This window comes from Mesoplodon bidens (genome assembly GCF_964165515.1).
Source record: "Mesoplodon bidens genome assembly, chromosome: 6".
In the NCBI taxonomy this organism is placed as follows: Eukaryota; Metazoa; Chordata; class Mammalia; order Artiodactyla; family Ziphiidae; genus Mesoplodon; species Mesoplodon bidens.
Window position 1 is genome coordinate 46510742 of NC_138162.1, and position 9812 is coordinate 46520553.

General features: G+C 41.6%; 1 protein-coding gene across 2 annotated transcripts in view; it reads left to right on the forward strand.

Annotated features, from left to right (window-relative positions):
- APTX (aprataxin) overlaps nucleotides 1-9377 on the forward strand; it is an 82321-nt gene extending 72944 nt beyond the window's left edge. Inside the window, exon 11 of one of the 2 annotated variants that reach the window (XR_014016031.1) lies at nucleotides 9177-9377. The gene's annotated coding sequence lies outside the window, so the exon portion shown is untranslated. The remainder of the gene's footprint in view (nucleotides 1-9176) is intronic. The other variant, XR_014016032.1, reaches the window with a different exon arrangement.
- Nucleotides 9378-9812: the final 435 nt, after the last annotated feature.

The window sequence follows — 9812 nt, forward strand, 5'->3', positions numbered from 1 at the left end:
CCAATGACTGATGACTAGAATCCTGCAGGAAGCCTAGTTTTCTAGGTTTGGGTGTCACTTAAGTCACTGGTTTTGGTCTTGAATGGGGTCTCCGTGGGCCTGGGTAGACTTCGGTCTTACAGCTCTTGCACTTCTCTGGAAACACTTTGATTCAAATCTTCCTTTATGACTTACAGCATAGTTTTGTAATTTTCTTTCAATCTATATCCTCCACATTTCTTCTTAAGTTTATTCCTAGTGGTTATTCTTTATGTATAATGAGATCCTGTTGCACCTGGAGTGTGATTTATATTTTTCATCACATTTTTGGTCTATTGCTAATATAAAGGAAAGTTAGTAATTTGTTTCATAACTAGCCCCTTCGTGAATAGTCTGATTAGTTCTAATTAGTTCTGATTGATTTCCCAAAGTTTCTAGATAGAGTATCATGTGATAATTCTTTCTTCTTTCTGATAGTTATACTTGTTGCTTTTTATTGCCTTCTTCCCACTCCCATTTGCCAAAATATTCAAGGCAATATTAAATAATAGTTGTAATATTGGATATCCCTGACTTCATCCTAAAACATATCTATATTCGTAAGAGGCTTGATTTCTCATTTTCTGTTTTTCTATTCAGGGATATGTGAATTTTTTTAAATGAAGGAAATTGTTCTCTAAGTTTAATGCTCTGTAATGGATTACAGAGCATGGAAATTATCTGTACCTTGAAAATGTGTTATTTTCAAATTATGTCAACTGGGTTGTTAGAAAAACACATAAATCTTTAGAAAGAAAAAATTATGATAACAGAAATACAGTTTTCTCACTTAATAACAGAAGTCAACTTAGCAGTAAAGCTAGATTTTGAAGGTTCAAGAGAAGTCTCCAAGACAGATGCATTTGCCTTGATTGAACTATCCTCCAGCTCCTGACACCCAGGGAGAAGATAAGAACATTTTTAGTCCTAAAAAAATCCTGTTAGTTCCTTTCCTGTAGCACACAATAAACCCTTTGTTTAATTGTTGTCCCTGGCACTTACAAACTATTGTTTAGATAAATTATATTGTTTAGATAAATTATATTATTTTAAAGTGGTTTTTAGGAAGGGAAACAATGAATTGTTCAGTGTCGTAATGATTCACAGTAAACTTCCAAGACCTTCCTTAAAGGCGGATTGCAACCAACATTTATATGAAAACGTATTCCTCATTTCTACTACAATAGTAAATTAAAGAAAAAGTTCTCTGGGACTTCCCTGGCGGTACAGTAGTTATTTAAGACTGTGCTTCCACTGCAAGGGGCATGGTTCGATCCCTGGTAGGGAGCTAAGATTCCACATGCCGCTCGGTGCGGCCAAAAAAAAAAAAAGTTCTCAACGGTTTTGCCCCCTGAAACCTGAAACTTAAACACAATGCAATAAATAATAGGGTGAGATAATTACATGATTATAGATAACCCCAAATTGAAAAGTACACCAAACTCATTAAGTCAATGTACAAAGCGTATTTAGCGTAAGCTTATTTGGCACATGTTAACATTGAGAATTAGGCACACACTTCTGAGTTATGTGCATCACCCACTTTCCTCAGCCCTATGCTCTTTCCACCTCCTTCACTCCCACCCCTCCTTTGAGAAACCCACTCATAGAGGAGCCCACTGAGCCTCATCTCCCATTAATTCACTTCCTTGACTTCTTTCTTCTTCTTTTTTTAAAATTTTATTTTATATTGGAGTATAGGGTTTTTTTTTAAGGCTTTTTTTTTAAGAATTAAAAAAACCATTTTATTTATTTATTTTATTTTATTTTTTGGCTGTGCTGTGTGTGTTAGTTGCAGCATGTGGGATCTTTACTGAGGCATGTGGGATCTCTCGTTGCGGTGTGCAGCCTTCTCTCTAGTTGTGGTGTGCAGGTTTTCTTTCTCTAGTTGAGGCACGCGAGCTCAGTAGTTGTGGCCTGTGGGCTTAGTTGCCCCGCAACATGTGGGATCTTAGTTCCCTGACCAGGGATCAAACCCGTGTTCTCTGCATTGGAAGGCGGATTCTTTACCACTGGACCACCAGGAAAGTACCTGGAGTATAGTTGATTAACAATAGTGTGTTAGTTTCAGGTGTACGGCAAAGTGATTCAGTTATACATGTATAGGTATCTATTCTTTTTCAAATTCTTTTCCCATTTAAGTTATTACAGAATACTGAGCAGAGTTCCCTGTGCTATACAGTAGGTCCTTGTTGGTTATCTACTTTAAATATAACAGTGCTTACATGGCTTGACTTCCTTCTTTTCTCTCTCCACCATTCACACCCCTGCCCCTCACCCCAGGGCTATGCTATGCTTGAAGGCAGTTGAGGCCACTTGCGTTTAGCCATAAGGTTTTTAATTAGGAGAATAAAAGAAATAGAGGATAGTCTGTTAGGTTTAAGAGAGTGTTCTTCAGTGGACAAAGGGAGTAGTGTAGGTCAGGGCAAGTTGAAAAATCCTCTCTCTTTTTTTTTTTTTTTTTTCTGGTACGCGGGCCTCTCACTGTTGTGGCCTCTCTCGTTGCGGAGCACAGGCTCCGAACGCGCAGGCTCAGCGGCCATAGCTCACGGGCCCAGCCGCTCCGCGGCATGTGGGATCTTCCCGGACCGGGGCACGAACCTGTGTCCCCTGAATCGGCAGGCAGACTCTCAACCACTGCGCCACCAGGGAAGCCCGAAAAATCCTCTCTTTTGTTCTGCTGGTGTGCTATGAAGTTCTTCTCAACTCTGTGAGATTGTTTTAACCTGATGTGGGCACTCTGAGGGGCTCCAAGTCAGTGAAGGGTGGGAAAGGCTTGATTCACCCCAACAGCCTCTCTCCCATCATTGAAATTCTTCTCACATATTAATCTGGTTATTTTCTTTTACATTTGCACAGGGCACCTATGGCATGAGTCACAGTAAGAGACTCATCATAAGAATGTGCCAGATTACAAAATAGATTTCCTTTCTCCCACTAGTGGCAGATTCAAAATTTTAAAATTACAGTGACTCAGTAGGCTTAAGAGCATAATTTTTGAAGCCCCATACTTTTTTTTTTGTGCTAGTGTAAACTGCATTTTTTTTCCAGTAGCACCGCGCAGCATGTGGGATCTTAGTTCCCAGACCAGGGATCCAACCCGTGCCCCCTGCAGTGGAAGCATGGAGTCTTAGCCACTGGACCGCCAGGGAAGTCCCTGAACTGCATTTTTGACTATAAAATTAATTAAAATTGTTATTTAATTCAGGCACTCTCAAATTTAAAACAATTGTCCCTACAGAACTGTACACTTTAAATTGAAAATGAAAGGTGCAGTTACACCATAAATGGATGCACAAAGGGGATCACAAATACAAATAGCACATGCCACTTTACTGCTAGTGTGTGGAGTGTATGTGTGTGATTTCTGTGGCATGGGTGTCTTATAGTATATGTGCATATATGTGGTGGATGTGTGGTTTGTGTGTTGGGTATATATGTATTATATATATGTGTGTGGTGTATGTGTGTGTATTTATGGTGTATTTTTTGGTGATAAGTGTGTGTGTCGTGTGTGTGTATGTTTGCTTGTGGTGTAAGTGCATTGTTTGTGTAGTAGGTGTGTGTGATGAATATGGTGTGTGTGTGTGTTTGTGTGTTCTGCAGGGAGCTGAGACCCAGGGCTTAGAATTTTTGTTTTTAAAAGTATCTCTGCATTGAGATCAATTGGTAAAGTCTTTTCAAATGTTTCATCTCCCCAGAAATCATTTGGAAGGTGTTTTCTTAAGCCCAAATATTTGTTTTTTAGGAGGAAACTTCAAATGTTATAAACTGCTTTAAGTGAAAACGATTGATGCAATACTTTATCAGCTGATACTGTAGTTTAATTTAACAAACAAAGCCACTTGTATTCAGAGTTATTGTACTCAGAGCTTTAAGAGGTCCCATCTCCTCTACGTCTGACGTGAACTCCATTTCCCCTGTTCAGTTGCAACCGTTTCTTTCTCTTTAGAGGCAGTTGTGAGGGACGATGTACCTCACTTTGGCATCTCTCCTTATTGACCCTGTGCCATCACTTGGGAGACAGTGTAGCTTTAAATGCTAAGAATGGGAGCTCTTGAGTGAGAACACATGGGTCCAAATGCCAGCTCCACCAGCTGGGCAAAGGCTTAATCTTGATGAGTTTCCTCATCTGTGAAATGGGGTGATAGTGGTACTTACCTTGCAGGGTTCTTGGAAGGCTTACATGAGATGATGATGTAAACATAGTGCTTGGAAGATAGTAAGTGTTCAGTGAACACACGCGTTGATGATGGAGTGGATCTTGTATGGGTCTGGCTGTGCCGCTATAGATATGGGGGGAGTGCAAGCTGCTAGTGGACCATTTCTCCTAAGATTTATTGTGAATTTATTCCATTTAGCCTGTATATACCAATTAGATTTATGAGTGACCTCTCAGCTTTTGCATCAGGGTAGGCTGATTTATTGGTGGGGTTAATAATGCATCATTTAATGAATGCTCACAGGGGATTTTGAATATGCCAGTGGTTCTAGGTCTGGTCCAATGTTAGGGCAAAAAGTCCTCTGAGCAAAAGTGCTCTCCCTCACATGTTGAAACTAGCTACCATCTGTTTCCTGCTCTGGAATAGGTAAGTGTCTCAGCATCAGATAACTGTATTTTGAGAGCATTAAAACCCCCACAAAACTCTGGCATATTATATAAGTTACTCTGATTAACATGCAGTTATTTGGCACAATTTTCAGATGAAACTTCACATTTTGTCCCTGCTATTTCTGGGCCTCGATGTAGACATTAAAGTTTGAGCAGAGTATCCAGTAGAAGGCTCTGGGTGCTGAAACAGAGGCTGTGGATGTGGGATGTCTGCTTTTCATTTTTGTGTTTCCATCCTATTTAATGGGGAGGGTCTTGGGCCCTCTCCTGGTGTGAGGAATGCAAGTTGTAGATTCTGGAGGCATGTTGGGGGTGGGGGTGGGGAAATACCTACATAGAAATACCTAGAAACCTAAAACCTTGTCTAGCACTGCAGCTGCTCCCAAAGAGTTTTGTGAAGATGTGGAGTGCCCGGGGGCTGGAAAGATGCCAGTGGGGACAGTTGCTACATCCACCATGCCAGCATCTACTCCTGCCCGCTGGCCTTCATGTTTAGTGCTGGGCTTTTTGCTGAATGTCAAGAATTAATGGTGAAGGGGCAGTCCTGCCAGATTTCTATCAGAACTTTACATCTCCCTCTCTCTTTTTCCTGTCTTGTCTCTCTAACCTCAGTCTAGACATCAGACATCCCACAGGGATGTCTCTAGGGTTCCCACCTCCAGGTAGTTCTCAAGCAGTGCTAATGACAAAGCCTTCACTGTTCCCATCCCTTTAATCCCAAATTATCCTGCCTCCCCTCAACCCCATCCACTCTGCCAAGGGGTCTTCATTATTTCTCTAGCAAGATTTGGATCAATACCTTCACTTTTCTTCAAGGCCCACCTCTAGGCATCCTCAAATTTCTTTCCTTCCCTTACTTGACTTCCCCTCCACCAGGTTTACCAGGGCATTTTCTTGGAGAACCTTTCACCTCTTCTAGGTTTTCTGCCACTAAACTTTGTGTCAGGCTTAGCTGCGCCTGTGATGTCCTCCCAGTCCAGCTTACCAAGTCAAGTTCTCTTTTATATAACATAACTCTTGCTCTCTCACTTCTAACAAATTTTTGTCCACTTTCTGAAAGGGAAATGACAATTTTCTCTAGACCCTAGCTTATTCACTTGTAACCAAAGTGTGGTTGTGCTGTTGATCAATCAATGAGTGAAGAAGTCAGTACGTTATGAATGTTATTGAAACAGATTCACTTTGCTGTACACAAATCAACTATACTCCAATAAAAATAATAAAAAAAAAGTCTTGGGACCTAAAAGGAAAAAAAAAGAATGTTATTGAGAAATATAAGTTCTACCCCTTGATATGTGCTTGAGGGCATATGAAGGGCAGTTATATATAGGTCGGCTTTCAAGAAACTTAGTCATGTTAGAGAGATAGTATTAACGCACATGAATCAAAAAAACAACAGAGGACAAGTATGTATTGATTTTTATAGTCTGCCTACACAAAGGAATCGAGATGGTTTATAATAAAAGATAGCTCTATGAAATGTTGCAATAATGATAAAAGATCAAGATTCATGTAATGGAGAGATAATTAAAAAGGAAACCCAATTTAAGGTAAGTTGTTGGGCTTGAGTACAAAATTAAGAATTGGGCTTCCTGGAAGTTAGGAAAAAGGGAAACATGATGGATCATATGATTTCTGTGTCTCATAAGAGGATACATATCAGTTTGCAAATACTGAATGTTTTTTGGTACTACATACTAAGAAGAATCCACCCATTTATTTATTTATTTATTTATTTATTTATTTATTGTGTACATATGTGTTCCAAACACCATGGATATGAAGATATACAAGAAAAACTAATTCTCTGACCTTATGAGGTTTATAGTTCATTGAAGAGAGAGAGTCAACAAACAAGTTAGTAAATAAAGTACCGTCAGGTAGTGGGTGAATGCTCCGAAGGCAGATAAAGTGAATTAATGTGGTAGATCGTGCTAGGAAGGCAGGGGAAGAAAGGTCCGTCTGAGAAGGTGATATCTGAACAGATACCTGAATGAGGAGAGGGAGTGAGCTCTGCAAAGAACATTTCAGGAGAGGGCACAGCAGGCTCCAAGGCCCATAGGTAGGAAAAAACTTGATATATTTGAGAAACGACCAGTGATACTGGAGAAGACTTGCACATAGTGGGGTGGGGGAAATAGCAGTGGTGGGGCAAGTGGCAGGGGACTGGTAGGAGATGAAGCTAGAGAAAGTAGCCATGTATGGCTTCGTAGAGATTTAGATTTTTTCCTCAAGTGTGATTGGGGAACTGTTGGGAAGTTTTGAGCAGGGAGTTATGTCATCTTTTAAAGTATCTAATTCTAGTTCCCACTGGCTACTGTATGGAGAATAGAACATTGCAGGTGGCAAGAGTGGAAGAAGAGACCAATTGGGAGGCTGTGGGAAAAGTCTGGGTGAGAGATCATGGTGGCTGGTCCAGGAGGAAGCTGGTAGAATTGGTATTAAGTGTTCAGATTCAAGTAGCATCAACAAGACTTGCTGATTAGCTGCATGAAGGAAATGAGAGAAAAAGTGGATTGAGATTGCTTTAAGTTTTTGGCCTGAGCACATGGATCAATGAGAGTCCATCTTTTGAGATAATGAAGACTGGGCATAAGCTGGTTTGGGGAGCAAAAATAGGAGTTGTGTTTTGGACATGTTCAATTTGAGTTATTTATGAGACAACTCAGTTGAGATGTGAAGTGGACAGTGGGATACATGAGTGTGGAGCTCAGGGAAGTGATATACACTTGGGCATCAGCAGCACACTCACGTTGTGTTTAACCGTTTCAGTGGAGCGCTTAACATAATAGACAAGGTTTTCAACGGGGGAGAATATAGAAACATCTTTCAAAATGGCCACTTGGTGACTGTATTAGGGCTCTTCAGAAAAACAGAACAAATAGGATGTGTATATAAATAAACAAACATTTAGTATAAGGAATTTGTTCATGTGATTATGGAGGCTGAGAGGTCTCAATATCTGCATGTGGCAAGCTGGAGACCCAGGAAAGCCAACATGTAGTTTCAGCCTGAGTACAAAGGCCTGAGAATCAAGAAAGCTGATGGTGTAAATTCCAGTCTGAAAGCAGGCAGGCTCTAGACCCAAGAAGAGCTGATGCTTCAGTCTGAGTCCGAAGGCAGGAAAAGGCAAGTGTCCCAACTTAAGTACTCAGGCAGGAGGAATTCCTTCTTACTCAGCCTTCTTGTTCTAAGTTCTTCAGTTGATTGGATGAGACCCACCCACATTGAGGAGGGCGATCTGCTTTACTCAGTCTTCCAATTCAAATGTTAATCTCATCCAGAAACACCCTCACAGACACACCCAGAATAATGTTTGTCCAAATGTCTGGGCACCCCCAAGGCCCAGTCAAGTGGACCCAGAAAATTAACCATCACAGTGACAGTAGGCATTACATCAAATTATAATTCTATGAGGAATGTGGGTGGCTAAAATAGGGAATTTTCTGGTGATCTAACTTGTTATAGGGTTAGAACCTTTAAATTCCAGAGGCTTGCCTGGTTTACATGGTAATGGTGGTTTTTCCCGATCACGAAAAAACTTTAGTTTTTTTCTAATAGTACTGTAGATTGTAGGCAGAGCTGAATCCCGTGAGCCTGGCATAATGCATACCAGGCAAAATAAACTAATGGACCTAGTGCATGAAGTTAATTAATTAATCTATCAGTCCATTAGGCATTTATAAAGATTTTTAAATTTGCCAGATAATACCATTAGGTCATAGGCTATTTGGGAGACCACCACATAAACAGACAAATTATGATTCAGCAGGGCTAGTGCCTGGCCACGATAAAGGTGTGAGGAAAAGGCTAGGAAGAACAAATGAGAAAGAGACGATTCTGATGGAACAGAGAGTGGTGGCCAGGGAAGGATTCACAGAGAAAGATAAACCAGGCTTTGCTAGGTGAAGGAGGCAGAGGAGTGGCATATAGAGAAAGGCGTGGACGTCTGGGAGAGCCTGAAGTGTCTAGGCAAGAGCAACAAGTTCAGTGTGACTGATGTGTAGGGTGCACAGTATAGAGAGGAAGGAACTCAGATCAGCCAGGCCCAGAGGGTGGAGGACCTTGCATTGCTGCCTAAGAAACTTGTCTCCACCTTTAGCAGGCACAAGAATCACCTGGGAGCTTGTTAAAAATGGGGATCCTTGGGCTTCCCTGGTGGCGCAGTGGTTGGGAGTCCGCCTGCCGATGCAGGGGACACGGGTTCGCGCCCCGGTCTGGGAGGATCCCACGTGCCGCGGAGTGGCTGGGCCCGTGAGCCATCGCCACTGAGCCTGCGTGTCCGGGGCCTGTGCTCCGCGATGGGAGAGGCCACAACAGTGAGAGGCCCGTGTGCCACAAAAAAAAAAAAAAAAAAAAAAAAAATGGGGATCCTTAGGCCTCCTCTCCAAGGAGGTGGATGCAGTCACTCTGGGGCTCAGAAAGCAATAGCTTAATGAGCTCCCCAGCTGATTTCCATGCATCTGGTCCACAGACCCCATTGCTATGGGCTGTGAAGGCTTTTAAGAACAGGGAGTGGCATGACCTGATTTTTTTTTTTTTTTAGGAATATAATTCTGCCAACTGTGCAGAAAATGGACCGACTTCACCAGCAGGGAAAACATATAGGAGGTTGCTGCAGGCATCCTGGTAAGAGATGAGGAGGACCGGGGCTAAAGTGTTGGTGGAGATGAAGGAAAGGGCTAAATCTAAGAGACCTATCTGAGTTAGAATACATGGTTGACCTGAGCAGGAGAAGGGCTGAGAATAATGAAGGTGGATTCTCAAGTGTCTAGCTTGGAAAAAGGAGTGGTCAATAATCGCTGACACTTGGTAACTGTTTGTTGGATCAATGAATGAATGAATAAATATAGGATAAAAAGTAGACGAGGTGGAATAAGAAAGGAAAATTCCATTTTAGATGTATACATTTGAAGGCAATACAAGAACTATATAGATCTAGTAGTTTGTGAAGAAAGTTCATGCAGGTTTGGAGATATGTATTTGGAAGTTGTTGAGATAGAGATAGTTCTTGAAGCAATAGTAGAATCTGAGACCACTCAGCAAGAAGGTGTAATCCTTAAAGAGAAGAAAGGCAAGGATCCGAACCTTTGGGGCAGACAGAGGAAAACTAGCTGGCAGAGAGGGGAAAGTGGCCGAAAAGAAGTTAGAGGATTGAGGGAATTCCCAAGCGGTCCAGTGG